This window comes from Pteropus medius, unplaced genomic scaffold (genome assembly GCF_902729225.1).
Source record: "Pteropus medius unplaced genomic scaffold, Ma_sr-lr_union100, whole genome shotgun sequence".
In the NCBI taxonomy this organism is placed as follows: Eukaryota; Metazoa; Chordata; class Mammalia; order Chiroptera; family Pteropodidae; genus Pteropus; species Pteropus medius.
The window spans coordinates 2,706,654-2,726,952 of NW_024355205.1; the positions used below are offsets into that span (position 1 = coordinate 2,706,654).

The 20,299-nt window shown below is 33.1% G+C and overlaps 1 long non-coding RNA gene and 1 other non-coding gene across 4 annotated transcripts in view; both read left to right on the forward strand.

Moving 5' to 3' along the window:
* Positions 1–20,299, forward strand: part of LOC120598669 (uncharacterized) — a 103,571-nt gene that overhangs the window by 77,506 nt on the left and 5,766 nt on the right. For 2 of the 3 annotated variants that reach the window (XR_005651689.1, XR_005651691.1), the window contains exon 2: positions 18,952–19,054. This is a non-coding gene — a long non-coding RNA (uncharacterized LOC120598669). Of the gene's footprint in view, positions 1–3,262; positions 3,483–18,951; positions 19,055–20,299 lie in introns of those variants that run through there. The other variant, XR_005651688.1, reaches the window with a different exon arrangement.
* On the forward strand, positions 9,560–9,678 carry LOC120599166 (5S ribosomal RNA). The gene has a single exon (XR_005651810.1). It is a non-coding gene; the product is annotated as a 5S ribosomal RNA (ribosomal RNA).

The following is a 20,299-nucleotide window of genomic DNA, read 5'->3' on the forward strand; positions in this document are numbered from 1 at the left end:
AGTTTTGATTTGCATTTCCTTTATAATTAGTGATATTGAGCATGCATGGTGACTTTCTTATTACCCCTTTTACATGCAGTTAATTTTAAATATCCTAGTCTTTAATATCGGACTCTAAGAGGGGAAAAGAGAGAAGTGAAAGAAAAAGGGAAAAAAAGGATATTAGCCGTTTTAATCCTCAGCAGTCATTTTAGCTAGAAGGAGGAGTCTGTAACGGTGGGGGAAGGTACAACAATAATGGCTACCCAACTCTGCCTGTACCTGTGAGATAAGAAGCAGCAATCAGAGCAAAGATCCCTGATATTTGTAGAACAGGGTCCTTTTTCGCCCACTGTGATGTTTCATTTTGTGTGCCAACTTCACTGGACTAAGGGATGCCCAGATAATTGAATTATACCATTATCTTTCCTGATTTTTCAGCTTATAGGCAGTAAATTGTGGGACTTGCCAGCCTCCTTAACCACATGAGCCAATTCCTATGATAAATTTCCTCTTATTATATCTATATATGTCTTATTGATTCTGTTTCTCTGGAGAACACTGAGTAGTATATTCACCCTGGCTTCCACAAGCGGTGTGCAAGCCACTCCTGGAACACAAGCACAGCTACCTGCCATAAGCCTGGGGCATGAAGGAGGAGTAGTGGCTACTGTGCTAAGAGCTGAAATTGATGAAAATTAGTCACAATTTATCCTCTAAATCTTTCCCTGGAAGTTGCAAGCCTTCAACAAACTCCACAATTCCAAAATAGTTACATCAGGCAGATTCTGCCACTATAATTGCCTAGGTAAGGAGAGAAATTTCTCATGCTTCCTACTCTGCCAACTTCTCAGAATCCCAGGAGTAATAATTCTTATAACTATGGAGCCCAAATCTCCATTTCAAGCATTCACCATTCCCACACATCTTTCTGAGAAGCAATAGCCCTACTTTTTAGAAAAAAGGGACTGAGAGACAAACTGAATTGAGATCAGCCAACCAGAGAAAACATCTGAAACCTTTCCTTAAAATGTCTGATTTTTCTTCTCATTAATAAAAAGTTGTATATTCTTCAAGTGACAACTGTAGTTTACGTTAATCACTGGAATTTTAAGAGCCTAGCCCTGAGATAAAATGTCTGCACATGCAAAACATAAATTAAAATAAAATAAGGAAATGTGCTGATATATTTTATCAAATGTCAAACCATTCTGAAGTCTAGTCTTCATAGCATTCATTTAAAAACTAATCACTATAATACAAATGTTTTGATTCAGTTGGATGTATTAAGCAGAGATAGTGGGTATAAACCTTGTTACAGAAAATAAACTCAAGCTGCCAATAGTAATTATTAAAATATGTTCCTGTCCACTGCAATATTCAATTTAATCTTCTCTTTAAATATCAAACTTGGGACTACTTGTATAAAATAGAACAATTTAGATTATACCATTTTTTTTTCAAAAATGAATCTGTTTTATGAAAACTCATATCTACTGTTTACTATAGTGTCCTGGCAGTCAAAGCACTGTGAGTCTCCTAGGATATGGTCACTCAGTCTCTCTGTTGATGTTCTATCTTCCTTACTTCCCCCAATACTGAGTTGCTTGAACATCTGTCATTGCTATGGATTAATCTCTTGTGGGTTTTTTTTTTTTTGTAGTTTATATTTGGTAATAAAATTTAATAAATTCTCCTAATCATAAGTTCTTCAAGGGCAAGAACTATGACTTTCTCTTCCTGTACAAATGTCTCAGCATTACCAAATAACAATCAACATTGATGGTGTTGACCAAATTACTCATCTGGGGATAAAATAATATATCAGTTTACTGCATCTATGAAAATAATATTTATTTCAGCTTTTGACAATAGTTCATTACAACTTTCTTAAACTTTACTTCCTTCCTCTTCCTGATTACCTAAACCAAGCATCTATAATTAAAAAGTTAATAAAGGAAAGAAAGCTATTCCAAATAAAGGGCATACAGCATTATGCAGATAAATATACCTGAATAGCTGACTAACATTTATTTAGTTTGTGTTAGATGCACCACAGCTTTGATTCAGTCTAATTAACATGGTCAGTTCCCTTTACCTTTTATTCTAAGAAATAGAGGTCATAAAGCAGAGACACCTAACTAGTTTTCTTAAGTGACATATGTGAGAATAATTATTGGGGTCCTAGTGCCCCCTTTGATTTGCTTTCAGTTTATATACCCTCCTTTTATAGTCTTACTGTTCATTTTTCTTATTCCTCCAAATCAAATGCTGCATTCATCATAGGATAAATGGAGACTAATGTTGTCATAGCTCCGTGCTGATGTTTGCAAGCAAGCTTTGAGATCCTTGATTAAAGGTGTTATCACAAGCTCAAAATATTTTTCTTTTATTACTAGGCAACAAGAATTAAAATTGTGCCAAAGAGTCAGAAAGATCGTAATATAAATAAATTAATAAGTTCCACAATAGGGAAAAAAGGAATTTATGTATGGGCAAATCCACTGCATTCAGGGTTCACTGAGAGTCACAAACTCAATTTTTAAAAGGGATTTCTGTATTAAAAATAAACAGGAAGTTACATTTTTGGCAAATGTGAAGAAATTTAAATCCTGAACAGTGGTCAAAATTTTGCATTTACAAAAGCTGAGTGGGCTCTAACCTTGGCAAACATGCTATTTGAGCCCCTTTACAAAGAAGAAAAAAGTTATTTAAAAGGCTGAAAAACAAAGGCATCTTAGACATTAGATTTTTCTCCCAAATAAAGTCTCTGATGAGTTATGTGTAAAAGAATCTGAAACACATGGATTAAACTTTACTTAAAACAAACATAGGTTTACTATGAAGAGAAAACTATGGGCAGTCTGTTAAGAGCTTCCCTCAAGCCCAAATATTTACAAAAAGGGTTGATCTTTTTTTTACCAGTACACCACAAGTTTTCTGTCTAGTTTGATGGTATCATTCACTAGAACTGCCATTCAGCTTAGAATTTTTCTGACCTAAATACAGCTGCCATTTGTTCTCTAGTGCTTGTCCTCCCCAAATCGTAATTGATTGTCCTCTATGCATGCTAATTATTATTTACAAAAGTAGACTCACAGAACAGGTAGATAGATCCATGTTCTTGAAATTGAGGCACGTTCTGTACCTGAATAGCACCTTTAAACATTACCAGGTTCATCTTTTAGGCATCGTTTCTAAACAATGTAGCCATCTCACATGTTTCTGATGCTTCTCCAACCACTTGGCTAAATTGGTTTCATTTGTCATTCACTCTAGTTTTGTGGAAGGCTGGTTTTTCTCTGGCAATGGGTGACATTTTCCTGGCCCAGCAATCACATGCCTAGGAGGTTTCTACTCTTGCATGAAGGCAAAATCCGGCCAAAGGAGCCTGGCTGACATGCTGGAGGCTCAAATCCTCCAGACACACAGAGCATAGACAGAGAGCAACTGGCGCCATGCTCTACATTCCCACCCATCTTCAGCATTCCCAGCACTTTAGGGTGAGTCAAAGGTCTTTCTTTTGTTTTCAACAAATGAACTTAGGTTTTGAGGATCTAAATGCTGAGTTAGAGCTTAGCTCATGGAGAAATGAGGGGCTGGAATACAATCATCCAAGTTAAATAATTGGAGCAATGGGTCTCTAACTTGACTGTGCATTGAAATGGCCAGGAATCTTTTAAAAAATACTGATGCTTGGGTCCCATGCCCCAGAGATTCTAAAACAACTGGCCCAGTGTTCAGCCTGAACATCTAGATTTTTAAAAGCTCTCCAGATGATTCTGCTGTGTAGCCAAAATAGAGAACCTCTCATCTAGAGCTTCAGGATTGATTATCACCATGAAACTAAGTATTGAGATAGAATTGTGCTACTCAAAACTGACTATTACAGTCACCTGAAGTGATATTCAAACTACTAATACTAATGCCTGGACCCCACTTCCAGAATTTCCGATTTAGTTATATAATATTTCCAATGTCTAAGCTCTTTGTCAAATGTGAGATACATATATATTTGTATGTATATATGTGTGTGTGTATATACATATATACACAATATATTATTTCTGATTTAGTTATATAATATTTTTAATGCCTAAACTCTTTTTCAAATGTGATATATATGTGCATGCGTATATATATGTATACATATGTATATATGTGTATATATGTATATATACATATATACACAAATATATGTATTTTACTCTGGTCTAAGTATGTTCTAAACTATTTGTCTAAGCCTCTATTTTAAGTATCTATATATTCATTGCAACAAACCTATAAACTAGGAATTTGTAGCCATTTCAAAATGGCCCCCAATGAGCCTTGCTTCCTGGCACAATGATGTAGTCTCTTCTCACATTAAACCAGGGTTGATCTGTGTAACCAATGGAATACTGCAAGAGTGATGGTGTATGACCTCAAGGCTAAGTCATTGAACGCATTGCAAGTTCCGCCTTGCTCTCTTGGATCACTTGATTTGGAGGAAGTCAGACGACATGCCATGTGAACTTTCAAGCAATCCAGTAGAGAGGACTTTATGAAAAGAAACTAAAGCTTCCCATCAACAATAAGCACTATTTTGTTATTCGTGTGAGTGAACCGCCTTGGAAGTGGATGCTCCATCCCTAAACAAGCCATTAGATGACTACAGCCCCAGCTTAAAGAAGCCCTGAGCTGGAACTGCCCAACCAAGGTGCTCTTGCATTCCTACCCGTAAAAACCATGAGAGATCTTAAACAACTAGTGTTTCAGATGATTTGTTACACATCATTAATACAATTATTATTTCTATTTTACGGTTGAGGAGACTGAGTCATGGAGAAGTTAAGTAATTTACCTAAAATTACACAGTTATAAAGAATATTATGGGGGACTAAATTAGGTGATTTGTCTACAAAATCTGTGCTCTTAAAAACGATGCCATAGACTATTGGTTACCAGAGGAGAGAGGAAAGGGGGGAAGGGGGAGTTAGATAGGGTAAAAGGAGTAAAATATGTGGTGACAGAGAGAAATATAACTATGGAAGGTGAACATACAGGGTAAATATATATATGCCTTATTGTTAAAGTGTACAGTTGAAACTTATTGAATTTAACCAATGTGACCATTAAAAAAAATTAACCAATGTCATCATTAAAAAAACATTAACCAATGTCACCATTAAAAAAAATAATTAATTAATTTAAAATATATATTTTATCTAACACTTTAAATATTTATGCCAAATATACATTATGCAAAACATCTAATTCAACACTGGGCTTGTGAATACCTCTGTTAAAACCGTGCGTGAAAATTATTTTGCAAAAATATTAGTAAGTTCTATATTATGGTACTGAAAGGTTTCCAAGTATATACTTTCCTATATTCTTCTCATCAGTTTACAAGAGTTATAATTACTTATTTTTCAAATTTAAAATCCTTTTTGTGTGTACCTACATATCTATATCCTATGTATTAAAACAAAACAAAACAAAACAAAACAAACCAATGCAATAAAGTCACTCATGCAGATCAAGTATCGCTTGATGGGGAAGAAGTTACAATGGCAATAATAAGCCAAAGAAAGTCTATTCATACAAACATCTTACATGTTGTCCATGCACTTCCAATTGTTTCAAAATTGTTAGACCATCAAAATGCTATCTTTTCCCTAGTCATCCTACATTTCTATTATTTCTTTCAGCACATAGCTTTGAAAGAGCTCTCAGAGCATTGTCCACTCCAGCCCTGTGGGTTTTTAACTGATACCCTAAAGACAGATTATGGAGTTCATGCTGCAAATGGATCAACAAATACATCCTCATACCTAATATTTTTTCTGCTTTAAGTTAAGCCTTCATTTAGGTTTTTGGAGTTTTTGAAAACTAAGCAGCTATTTATATTTTAAAGAAATTCTTTCATGTAGTATAGGAAAAGTCCAGTAAGGCAGAAAGATCTCTGCTCTGTCTTTGTTCTGTGACTTTGGGGAAAGCATTGGGTGCCCATGTGCCACTTTAGAAATTCTGATTAAACTGCTCGGGTATGGGGCCTAGGCATGGATCTTTTTAAAGCTCCTTGTGTAATTCAATGTGGAACCAGAATTGTAAATTACTGATGTAATCTTGCAGTCTCGATTTTCTCACTTGTTAAATGGAGGTAATGATGTTGAGCCCTTGGTGTTTCATGTGAAGATGAAAAGTAAGTAATTTAGACAAAGCTCCTAACATGTTTAGCACATAGTTGGTACACAATGAATGCCATCTATCAGTATTTGTAGTTTGTTTTAAAATTTTTTAATGTGTTATACAAAGGTTTAATACTTATATACATCTATTGACTTGTTTTCCCTAGTGAGTCCTTCTAATGCTTGTATATTTAGAAATCCCTTTACATCCAGACAGTAAGTAAATGACATTCATTTTCTACAAGTCTCTTATGATTGTATTTTTACATTTATCACAGCTATCTGGAATTTATCTTAATATATAATGCAAGGCAAGACTAGAAATGGATTTCCCTCTCCAAAAGCCAATTTTCCCCCTGACATGCAATGAATTAATTTCTTTCCCCACTGATAGTAATACCTACTTCATTCTATGTTAGATTTTTAGGTATATACCAGCATCTATTTCTGACAACTAAACTTATAAATAGATTATTTATTTATTTATTTTTGTCCTATTTTTTTTTAAATGCTTAATGATTAGGGCATTGCAATGCCTTTAATATCTTTTAGGTAAATTAAAATATTTATCATTCTTCTTTTACCAAAAATTTCTTCGGTATTCTTGTCTGAGATACTGTTTTAAAATATCTGGTTTTTACCCTGCCTAGGATCCTTCGGTAACCCCTCATCAACTAACTGAGTCACTTAATTTCTCCATTAAGATACCCCAAATGGAGAAAAAGTAAATTATTTAGTCAGGATAGGGTGTATAATCCAAAGCAGCCCATTAGAAAGGCAACATGACACTTGTGTTTAATGTTTCATCTTTAAAATCCAAGCAACTTCACAATCTATTTTTCAATATATTTACTTTTTTTCAAATAGACTATTTAGAGCTGATTTACATTGACAGCAAAATTGAGCAGAAGGTACAGAGATTTTCCATACATCTCCTACTCCCTACACATGTATTGGCTCTCCCATTAGCAATATCCCCCACCAGGGTGGAACATTTGTTACAATTCATGAACCTACATTAACAAGTCATTATCGCCCAAAGTCCATAGTTTACATCAGGGTTCACTCTTGGAGGTATACATTCTGTAAGTTTTGACAAATACATGTCTACCATAATAGTATTGTACAGAATAGTTTTACTGCCCTAAAATCCTCTGTGCTCTGCTATTTATCCCTTTCTTTCTCCTAACCCCTAGCAACTACTAACCTTTTTACTGTTTCTACAGTTTTGCCATTTCCAGATGTCATATAGTTGGAACCATAAAGTACATAGCCTTTTCAGATTATCTTCTTTCACTTAGTAATAAGCTTTTAAGATTACTCCATGTATTTTCATGGCTTGATAACTCATTACTTTTTAGTTTTACCTAAAAAATAAAATAAAAAAAATGGTACTTCAGTAGACATGACAGGTATTTATTCTGTTGCTTTAAGCATCACTTGTTCTCTGTGCCTACATGCCCTAGGAGTGGCACAGTTTGAAAACCAAAGACTTATTAGAAAAATGCAAATGCTGCATTATCACATGCAAGGCCCTTTTCAACCTGTCTCCTGGGTATCAATTTCTATTACACCTCACATGCACCCAAAAGCCACCACTACAGAACAACTTGCAGTTCCTTAATGTAGTGCTATAGATGATGATGATTATGGTGATACGATGGCTAACATCTTTTGAGCTCTTCCCATTTGCTAAGTTAACTACATGTAGAACACATGTTATTTGGTTGTCTTAAAATAAGTCTACAAATTCATTGATACTTCTCTTTTCCAAAGGTAAGGGCTAATTACCCTTCCTTTGAGTATAGGACACAAATAGTGACAGCTTCTAATTATTAGAGAATGGCATAAGTAACACTGAGACTTTCAAGATTTGGCCAAAAGGGCATTGCAACTTTCTCCTTGCTTTCTTTTTTTGATCGTATGAAAGATAGTTGCCATGTTGTTAGAATATTCAAGCAGCCCTGGAAAGAGATTCACAGGACAAGGAACTTAGGCCTTATTCCAGGAGCTAGCACTGACTTGCCAGTCACACGAATGATTATTTTGGAAGCAGATCCTCCAGCCCTAGTCAAGCTTTAGATGACTATCACCCCAACTGACATCTTGACCACAGCCTCCTAAGAGACCTTGAATTAGAACCGCCCAGCTAAACCATGCTCAATTCCTGACCCACAGAAACTGTGTAAGATAATAAATGTTAATTATTGTTTTAAGCAGCTAGATTTGGGGTAATGTGATATGCAGCAACAGATAACTAATAGAGCTTATTTAACCTTAACAATGATCTATGAGATTACTAGCATTATTAATTCTCATTTTATGAAAGAGAAAATAGGCATAAAAAGATTAATTTACTTGTTTAAACACACCCATTCACCAATACATAGAGTCAGGATTTGAACCCAGGTGGTCTGATTGCACAGTCCTAATCCTTACCCCACACAAGTGTTCCACACCTCTGTGAATTTTCTCACAATGAGTCTCCAGACCAGCAAATTTCTCCACTTTTGTTCAGCCTTCACAAAGACTATAGAGAGTACAGAAGAAAATGACCAAAGTCATTCCACAAATAGGAATTAAATTTATTTGAAGAGTTGAAGTAATTGTGCTGCTAAATTTTACAAATAAGTGAGAATATATGCAGGTCATTTGATTTTAGCCTCATATGAAATTATAATGAAGTACTCCCATTTTTTAAGAAGTATTATGTTCCTGGTACTTGGTATATTCAGCATATCTAGTTTTTACTGCAATGTTAGAGAATACTTATTCTTACCTTGATGTTACAAATAAGGACACTGAAAAAATGACAATATAGTCCACACACAAGGAAGAAATACATTTCATACAAGGAACTTATTTTAAAAAAAGAATGAAGAACATGAATAGAAGCATCATAGAAATAGTACTAGGAGTTAATAAACATTTGGAAGTAATAGTCTATCTCACTATTCAAAGTAATGAGAATTAAAACAATTAATTCCTTGCTAGTCAAATTAGCAGAGAATGCTTTTTAATAAAAATTCTGAATGTTGGGATACAGCTCTAAAAGGGCTCTTTTAAAATATGTCAGGGGCAAGTAATAAATTGCTACAACATTGCTTTATTGGAAGCAATTTGATAATGTATATTAAGAATATTAAAATTCCATGCCCTTTGATCTAATAATTATTCTACATATTTTTCCTAATTGTCAAAAAAGTCGACAGATATTTGATTACCAAATGTTTATTGTAATTCTATTTAGAAAAAAAGAAAAAATTAAAAAGGATGAAAAATAAACAAGTAAAATATCTGACAAAAAGAAATTATAAAATAAATTACTGTATCCACAAAGCAGAAAATTATGTGGCCTTTTAGGAAAAGATTTGCAAAAGATTTTTTTGAGAAAAATATTTAACAGAATCTATGGCCATGCCACCTTGAACATGCCCGATCTTGTCTGATCTCGGAAGCTAAGCAGGGTCGGGCCTGGTTAGTACTTGGATGGGAGACCATATAGGAACACCAGGTGCTATAGATGTTTAAAAAAAAAAACAAACTTGAAAGATAATGAGACCAAAATATCAAAAGCCATTATTATGAGATTGCTCAGTTTAATTGAGAGGTTAATTTTATATTTCAGTTTATCTGCATTTAGAGATCAGTAGAGGTATATTAGTTCCCTAGGCATATTGTAAAAAGTATCACAAACTGGGTGGCTTAAAACAACAGAAATTTACTCACAGTTCTGGAGGCTGGAAGTCTGAAATCAAGGTGTCATGCTCTCTGAAGCCTCTTGGGGAGGGTCCTTCCTCTCTTCTTCCAGCTTCTGGTAGCCTCAGGTGTTCCTTGGCTTGTGGCTGCATCACTCCAATCTCTGCTTTCCTCTTCACATGGCTTTCTCCTGTGTCTCTGTGTCTTCTCGTGGCTCTCTTTTTATAAGGATACCAGTCATATTGAATTAGGCGCCCAGTCTACTCCAGTATGACTTCATCTTAACTAGTTAATTTGAAACAACCCTATTTTGAAATAAAGTCACATTCTGAGGTACTGAAGGTTAAGACTTCAAGGTACCTTTTTTAGGGGAGTGCAGTTCACAATTGAACCCATAACAAGAAGAAAGATATATGATAGAATATATGCCCATAGATCTTGGTTTACTGAAGAGAATGGACAATAAGTATCTGTTCAGAGATGTCCTCGGTTATCTTCTGTTCTGGGATGATTGTTCTGTATGACTCTGGGTGGCAGTTAGCCCAGCTATTAAAAAGGATTCAACTCCTTTCATGAAAGTACGGTATCAATAATTACAGTGCAACTAGGCTAGCATCTGTGTCCTCACTTTGCCTCATATTGGATTCTCGGCATCTTGTTTACAAACCTTTGACTCCTCAGTTACTTAGATGAGAAAGTGGGACGACACATCCACTTTAATTGCAAATCCAGAAAAGGATCCATACCTTCACCCTTTTAAAACATGAGAGATTAACACATGTTAATATCTCCGTCACATTGCAAACTTCCTTCTGTACTGCACGAACTCTTAGCAAACCTAACCTAAAAGCTTTCATACAGATAAAACCATTTTTGTAAATTAATATCTTATTTAAAAAGAGGAATTCAAAATACACAAGCTCTTCCCTTGTTCCCCTTTCATTGAATAGAGATCTGAAGTTGTTCATAATCTGAAAGGCCCATCAGACCAGCACAGGGTTTACCATGATCAGAATGGGTATTATTTTTTTGCTAGTGTGGTATAGATGTTTATTAATCATATACAAAGTTAAAATGACCTGAATATACTTTTGAGAATGCCAAGAATGATTATTTGGGCTGAATGAGAATGAAGGCAATGTTTCACAAAGCGCATCGAGACATAATAAATTTCAAAACTCTTTTCTTCAGAAACCGTAATGTAAGTAGAGGCTTTCAGATAAGTTATCTTATTAAATCCTCTCAAGGTACTATTGTGCCAAAGTAATCAGCAAATATTTATTAAGTTCTTCTACTGCATATGATAGTTATACATTTAATACACTACATACAGTAGTCAAGGAGCTTCTTTATAAGCTTTAAGATGAAACTGAGAATAAATCTTGAGATTGCTTTGCCTCCAGTATTCCTTGTTTCAAGAAATAGAGAACCACCTCCCAGATTCTCAAATGAAAAACCTTGGGGAATAAGTTTCCAAGACCCTTTATCCTCTGGCCCCTATCTCATTCATTTGCCTCGTTTCCTACCATTTGCTTCCTTCATTTGGATGCTACAATCTACAGAATCTTTTTTTCATTTCTAAAATAGACCATATGTCAAATGTCCAAGCCTTTTTCCAAACCATTCTCTCTGCTTAGAATGACAACGTTTTTTTTTTTATTACCAAGGAGATAAAAAAAAATTATCCATTAAAATACAGCTTGCATTATATCTTTATAAAACTTTTCCTAATTTCCCCAAAATTAGTTCTGTTTTTTTTTTTTTTAAGTTAAACATTTTAGAGTGGGTGTATATAAAAAGAAAAAATCTTCCATCAGCTTTCCTGATTTCTAGGCACATTCCCAAGAGATAACCATTTTTAAATTTTTGTATTTAGATCTGTTGTTTGTTGCCACATTTCTAAGTAAAGTTGATTTATCAGTGTTCTGCATTATTTTTTGACTACTGATATGAAAGAGGACAAATTAGTTCTTATGCTTTTCCTCACTTTCCTAATACCCCTAAATTTTTTAGTTTCATTGTTGCTGTTGCTTTTTAGGTACATAAACTATTTTTGTAACTTTTATAATTATGCTATTTTTATAATTGCATAACTATTATATTATTATATAACTTAATATATGTAAAACCTCTAGCTCTAGTCTCACTAACTTTAGACATGAAATCTTGAATCTGTGGTTTGTAAAACAAGGAAATTATGAATTATGCATGTACTACCCTTCGTTTTTTCCTTCACTCTCCACTTTCTTACTTCTTTCAAAGAAATCATCATTTTTACATTATTAAGTTTTATAACATTTATATTATAAAAGATATATTTAAGTTTCTAGACTTTTTAAAAAATATTTTCTCAATTAGAAATCAATAAAAGAGAGTTCTGCTTCCAATGATGGCATCCTAGATAATTTATACACAAGGAGGTAAACCCACCATTTGGGGCTGCTTTTCTCTTAGAGGTAGCTTCTAATTCAAGTGTAAATTTCTGAGATGAGCTAGATTTTTTCAATAGTCTTACCAAGCCATGGGATAAAAATTAGAGTTTAGGGCTTGCAAGCTGGATGGACCCTGGTAAACCAGTGAGACTTTGATTTGGGACTCCGAAGGGATTACTCTAAAAAAAAGTGAACCAGAAATAGGATGAAACTGAAAGTCAGCTCTGGAAACATCTCCATCTCTGAAAAACGGACATGAATTCTCTCTAGAAAAATGTCACTGTAGACCTGAAATTAATTTCATGATTTTTCACAAAGAATGTAGAGCACTCAAACACAAATAACCAGGAATAAAGGAGACAATAAATTGATAGAAGAAGGAGGAGGAGGGGAAAGAGAAACAACATACAATACATATAGATCCACAGAAATTCAGAAATAGTCACAAACTTTAGCCTTGCTTAATATGTTTAAAGATTTCAAGTGTAAGATTGAGAATTTCAGCAGAGAAGTAGAAACCATCAAAAAAGGAAAATCAATAAATAGCACTTAAAATGTTTTTATTGAGAAATATTGTTCATTATAAAAACAACTGGTATGATTGGAAAGAAAATAAATTCTATGCCTTTCTCTGTGCAACTCAAATTGAAAATGTTACAAGGACAAGAATAAATGAAACCTATTTTCTTTCACCATATGTGAGGCTTTTATGCCACACATGAATTTCTCCAAACCATGCCAAATGTTTTTTTGCTTCATAGTTAAATTATAATTAGCTTATAAAAATTTAGTTTTTTCTGACTGCCATTCTTTTTTATTTGTTTTTGCTGAGAAAAGAAATATAAGCCACCTTAACTACATTCATAAGCTATCGCAGCTCCTTAATCACAAATATTGTTCATTTAATTAAATGTATAATATTTTCATTTTGAAATGATATTTTCTCAGAGGAACAGATATTCCTGTTCAAACTTGATATTAATGCTTTCTCTGTCTGCTGCATAATTACTCCCCAGTCATTCTTTTGTACTTTCTCTTCAATTCCATGTTCTTTTTCTTGTGTTCTTTTGTTTTGCTAACTTATTCTCACAGAATTTTATAGCAATAATGCATGGGAGATAAACTTTCTAAGTCTTTGAATTTCTGAAAATGCATACTTCTAGGATCATCATATTTATACTACTCTAAAATTTTCACATAATGTGTCTGGGTTTTTTTGTTTGTTGTTGTTTTTAATTTACCCACTTCAGCACTTAATCTAAAGATGGATAAAACAACTTTTGCTTCTCAGATTTTTTTTTCCCTTCATTTCTTCTTTTTTTCACTTTTTGAAATTTTATTAAACGAATGTTGGATCTATTAAATTCATCTTTTCATAATTTTCATCTCATTATCTTCCTATTTTCTCTAGCCTGTCTCTTGATTTCTGTTTTTATTTAACAAACATATTTTATTTTTCAAGAATGCTTTTGTTTTCTGAATTCTTCTTTTTGTTATAGTATTGTATACATATTTTAAGATGTAGTGTTATTTTTAATCACTCAGTAAAATGCAAAAAGCAAAACCCTTTTTTTCTCTTCTGTCACCATTTTCCCCATCATATGTACTATTTTTTATTTCTACCATTTATTCTTTCAATATGGATTTTGATGCTGTTAGTTTTCATTAAATGTTTGTTGTTCCTTAATTATCTAATTATATTGTCATATGAAGATTATTTATTTTTTAATATTAGGAAACATGAATGTTCTTTGCAATTGTTTAACTCTGTTTGAAGACATGATGAAATTTTATAGTCTTATTTACCCTCTAAATGATGCATTGCTTGACAACAGAAACTGTCTGATTCAATTTTTAAAAAGAAAATGTTTATGTATTACTGGATTTAATTTGCTAATATAATAAAGGATTTTTGCATATATTTTCATGAGAGTTATTGATATGTTATTTTCTTTATCGAGTTTTGGTATTAGAGTTATTTTGGTCTCATAAAATGAGATGTGAACATTTTCCTCTAAAGGAGTAAGAAAGGTGTGATTCCTCATGAGTGTTTCATAGAGGTCACCAGCAAAATCCTATAGCTCTAAAGTTTTCTTTGTGGAAAGTTTTTGGATAATAAAGTAATTATCTTTAGTGGCTGCAAAGCTATTCGGATTTTCTTATTTATCTTGTGTCAATTTTGGTAAATTGACACAATTTTGGTATTTTTCAAGAAATTTGTAATTTTCATCTAAGCTATCAAATTTGGAAGCACACAGTTACGAGATTCCCTTAAACTCCTTTTAATGTATATAAGACTTACAAAGAAAACTTTACTTTCTTTCCTAGTGTTAGTAATTTGTTTCTTTTCTCTCTCCTCTCTCTTCTTTTCTCCCTAATCAGTTTAGCTAAAAGTTAATAAGATTGATTGATCCTTCCAAAGAATCAGTTTGGGGCTTTGTAAATTTTCTCTATTATTTATTTTCTATTCCATTAATTTCTACTTCTCATTATTTCTATTTATTTTGGTCATTATTATGCCCTCTTTCTAATCAATTAAAGCTGTAGATTTGCCTTTGAGCACTATTTTAACTGGACTCCGATCTTTGATATGTTGTATTTTAATTTTCATTTAGTTAAAAAAAATCTAAATATCATTTTTTTCGATCTACGAATTACATAGAAGTTGTTTAATCCCAAATATTTAGGGTTTATAGAGATCTTGTTATTGATTTCTAATTTTATTCTACTGTGATTTGGGAACATATTCTGCCTGATTTTTATCCTCTTTTAGTATATGTAGACTTTTCTTTGGCCCAACATATGGTCTATCTTTGTGAAAACACTATGTGCACTAGTAAAGAATGAGCATGCTATTGTTATTGAGTTCTATATATATCAATTAGGTTAATATCGTTTATAATATTCAGATCTACATCTTTACTGATTTTTCTTGAATAGATCTTCTATGTCTTATTCATTTTTTATAACCAAAACCAAACAAATATATTGATAATAGTTAAGACTTAATAAATGAATAACTAAACGAAAGAAAAAAAAGATTATATAATTTTCACACAAGCTTCCTAAGTGCATTAGGATAAATGCTTTTGGAAAATTATTTATATTAAGTTCCAGAATGATTTAAAACCTACCTTTGATTTTTTTCTCTTCTAGTTGTTTGAACATAAAGTAGAATTTAGCTTAAATTTAAATTATCTTTATTCTGTATTACCTTCTTTAAAGATATTTCACCTCTCATATTTAAAGCCTGCATTAAAGAAAAAGAAGGTTTTGAGTTCTTACATTTCTGTTCTAAGGAGAAAATCATTTGGCAGATGGCTTGCTACGAATGGCATCTAAATTGATCAACAGTTAGAACAAGGCATATATTTTTTAAGTTAGAAATATAAAAAATGAAAATACTTTTAAAGTCCAATTTCACCTTATGATCTAATTCTCACAAAGATTTTAATGTAAAAATTATTCCCAAGTACATTAAGATCTATTTGGGAAAATTCCATGGATACCGTTTCCTAAATTATATAAATAATCTCCCTGTCTACCCCACCCAGACTTTTTAGAGGTTGAAGGTTACTTTTAATGGGCACAAAGACTCATGATTCAGAAAATTTAGGTACATTATTTTATCTTTGGTGAACAAAACACCTTCACCAACCTTTTAAAAGTATTTATAATCCTAACTTTTAATTAGAAATTTCAATAATTCCACTAAAATATTGAAGCTTATTAAGATTACATAGTTAGAGGGAGGGAGCTAATAGTTTCAATAGCAGACTTGAAAAAATGAAACCTGGAATACTCTTGCTTTAGCCATAAAACAGCCCACTGTTTTGCCCTAGGTGATGCTTTTATCTGTATTATTTCATTAGTCACCAGGTAGATGTCTCTAGTACTAGTCTTGTGCCTTCCTGCACATGCTCTTGTTAGCTCACCAGTCATCTTTCCTACTTGAAAATCTGAACCTTCCTGTGAAGGGTGAAGGAGTCACAAACTAATTACAGAAGAACAAAGCATAAGCCTTAGCTTTAGACCAATAGTTCTCACTCTCTAGCATGCTTCATGTTCACCTGTAAGTCTTGTTAAAACACAGATTGTTGTCCCTCCCTCCTCTATATCTGGGGTAGAACTCAAGAATTTGTATGTATAGCATGTTCTCAGATAATGCCGATGCTGCTGGTAGGGGATCATATTCTTAGAACCTGCGCATTAGAGTTCTACTGATGTGACAGATCTAAACTACAGCTGAGTTAGAAACATTACCCCTGTGTTCCCTGAAAAAGTAAGAGATTTCTAGCAGTCAATCGAATATATAGGTTAGGAACTAGAGGGAAAAGGTTAGGTTTGGAGATAAGAAATTAAATGTCAGCATATAAGAAATACTATAAATAAAGCCATGGGGTTGGATAGATTGTTCAGGTAAAATGTATATGGTGAGAATAAGTTAAGAAGAGAAGAAAATCATTTTCATCATGTTGCTCTTTTAATAAAAATTATAATTGCTTCCTATTTTTGGCTGTGATTCTGAAACCTTTTTATACAATGTCTAGGTTTTATAGTTATTTGTAGATACAATAAAATGTGAATTCATTTCATTATGGTATAACATTAGGGACACTTTTGCTACTATAAAATAATCATAGCTAATACCTATTAATTGCTTCTTCTGTGCCCAGTACTATTCTAAAAACTATACATATATGTGTGTATATATATAATTTATATTACACTATAGATACAAATTTAATTCAATGCGGTAGGTATTATTATTACCATCATCCACATTTTTTATATGAGGAAACTGAGGCATAAGTAAGTAAAATAACTTCCTCAAGGCCATAGACTGGTAAGAGGTAGAGCTGAGGCTGAATCCAATCTTACCCCATCTCTGAGGTGTGTGTTCTTAGTTATCACACTGAACAACTGCCATATCTGACTGTAATAAATATATGTAACAAAAAGTTAGAATCCCAAGCACAAGCCTTCTTTAAAGACAAAACAAAAAGCAAGCTGTCAGATTTCAAATGATTCAATATCTCTTTCATTCCTAACATATTTTAGAATTAACCTAGAAAACAATCATTAGCAGTTACCAAAAGTTCAAACAAAATTATGGGTTAAAAAAAAAACTAACATCACCTAGAATGAGATAATTTTATTTCCTAACAGACATCTATAATAAAATTGAACAAAACCAAAATCATATAATTTTATACTGATAGTAAAATATCTCATCCACCTTGAGGTTCTCCAGTATTCCTCAGGATTATATGGCAGTCAGGCAGTCACCATATCACTATAGATTCTTCCACCTAAATTATAAGGCTCACCATCACCTGGCCACACCTTAGCTACTAATTCACTTATGTCTTCTATTCCTCCAGGGTACCTCTACTCCAGTCGGAAAGGTTTTTTGGTTTGTTTTGCTTTTAATATTGCTTTCTCTTTCTCGGTTGATTAAGTGATTATTTCTCACTGGCCATGAACAAAATGGCCCTTTCCCAGTGTTTGTTGCTCTCAGGCCTGTCTAGAATGAAATCCATCTCAAAGATCACTTCAGGTCTTACTTTCTCCTGAAAAATTCCCACATGGCTCTGATTCTCACTTGTGTATCTTTTATCCTAAATATTATGACTCTGAATTACTCAAGTTAGATCTTATTTGTTAATTGGGTCACTCATAGGAGTCTTCTTTCCCTAATGAAATGAGAAGCTCTGTTTGGATCTGGACCAATAATCACTTCTTTATATACAAAAGAGTAATTAGCACCAGGCTGAGTACATGCTCTACAAATAATTGTAAATTGTTTAATTTTCCCCAAGTGGATTAAGTTGCATGCTTCTTGTCCATTGATTTTGCTTCCTTCTGCCTTGTCCAAAACATCAGGACAAAACAAGCTATTGAAACTCAATTACTTAAGAAATTAAGTGAGAAAACTCATCTTATCAATTCTAACAAAAAGTTTAAAATAAATAATAGGTCAAGCAAAAACTATTATTCTATTATAAAACTAGTCCATAATAAATATTTGAGTCTTAAATAATACTTTATATTATTAAAATGTTTTCAAGAATAAGAAATTCTACCAAATATGTATATGAGTGGCCTAGAGAAGCTATTTTACTTTCAAAGTAAGAGACTAAATAGAATGTTGTTCATCTATTTAATTTTAACAGAATTTTAGTCATGTTTTGTCATTGAATCTGAATTATTTAAGGGTCGCTGGAATTTTATGTTAATAGAAAATATGGTACATATGGTGAACAGAAAGTGGAGGAGCTTTCTGTTTACCAAATGTTACAAAATGCAGTCCCATCTTTGAAATTTTCCCTTATTATTCACTTTGCGTTAAAAGGAAACACAGTGGTTATTCTCAACAATTTCAAAATGTTGCAGTCATTGACCCTTTGATAATATTGACCTAGAGTTTCTGAGGCATTAATTTGCCTTCAGCTATTTCTTCTTATGTTGCTGACTGTTATGTTGAAAACACTTAAGTTTAAACTGAATAAATGAAACCAAGATGCTAAATCATTACCAAGATTCTTGAAGATATGGGTTGTCAATAAACGACATTGTCTTTCCCCCTTCATGTTTATCTTTCTAAATTCTAGCTATCCTACAGATCTGCTCCTGGCTTAATTTCCATGTTTCTGCTTACTTTTCAGGTCTTCTGAGAGACATAGAAAGCAAGAAAAAGAACTATTATTCTGGGCTGATTTCTGAATAACAACATATACACGATTAAATGAAAGCAGTGGAAACACATAGGTAAAAAGTTTCTTCAAAAAGGACAGTTTTTTTTTTTAAAGTTTCTTAGGATAACATTGGTTAATACAATTATATAATTTTGGGGTGTATATTATAATTTGACATCTATATATTCTATTGTGTGATTACCACCCAGAGTCCAGTTTCCTTCAGCTACCATATATTTGAACTCACTTCACCCTCCCCTAAATCCTCTATATTTGACCTCCTTTACCCTGTCTACCTCTTACCTCTTCCCCCACTCCCTACCCTCTGGTAACCACTAACCATTGTCCATGTCCCTGAGTCTCTGTTTGTCCTGTTCATTTGTTGCTTTTAGGTTTATATTCCACATATAAGTGATATCATGCGATTTTTAACTAAAAAGGAGAGTTTAAATTCCACGTCTTTAATGAAAATTTCCTCATCATCAAGCCTAGAATGTTCTCTCCATGATCTGAACCCAAACGTCACCTGCAAAAGGTTTGGCATTTAAAAATTAATTTTCTAGCTACCTATAACTTGTTTCTTCAATAGATATTTCTATTGAGGCCATCAGAAATGTCTTTAGTTTCCTACTATCCAAAATGCTTAGTATAGTACCTTATACATTGCACACACATAATAAATACGGTTGATCCTAGACAAGAGTTTTGTTTCAACCAACAAACATTTCTACAAATTGACAGATATCTTGAAATTTTCTTAATCAAATTATATGTTAAATATATAAGAATGCTCTTATTTAAAGAAGTCATAGGAAAAAATTGGGTTTGGAGATGGCATTAAATATTCATCTAGTGTAGTTTCCAACCCACATAAACATAACCTTCTAGAATGTTCATGAAAATGAGCACTGAGCCTCTGCTGAAAACCTCCAGTAAAAGAAAAACAGCTATTACATCAGAGCCTGAAATATTCCTCTCCTCCTTTTGTGAATGTTCCATAAAGCAAAACACCATTTTCATTCTACTATTTAAAACATAATCTGGATTTTTCCACATGTTTATAATAGTCCCCCCTCCCATCTGCAGTTTTGCTTTCCGTGGTTTCAGTTACCCAAGGTCAACATCAGTCCAAAAATATTAAATGGAAAATTCCAGAAATAAACAATTTATAAGTTTTACATTACGCACCTTTCTGGGTAGTATGATGAAATCTCGCACCATCTTGCTCCATCTTGCCTGGGACCTGAATCACCCCTTTGTCCAGTGTCTCCACATTCTATTCACTCCCCACCCATTAGTCACTTAGTAGCTATCTTGG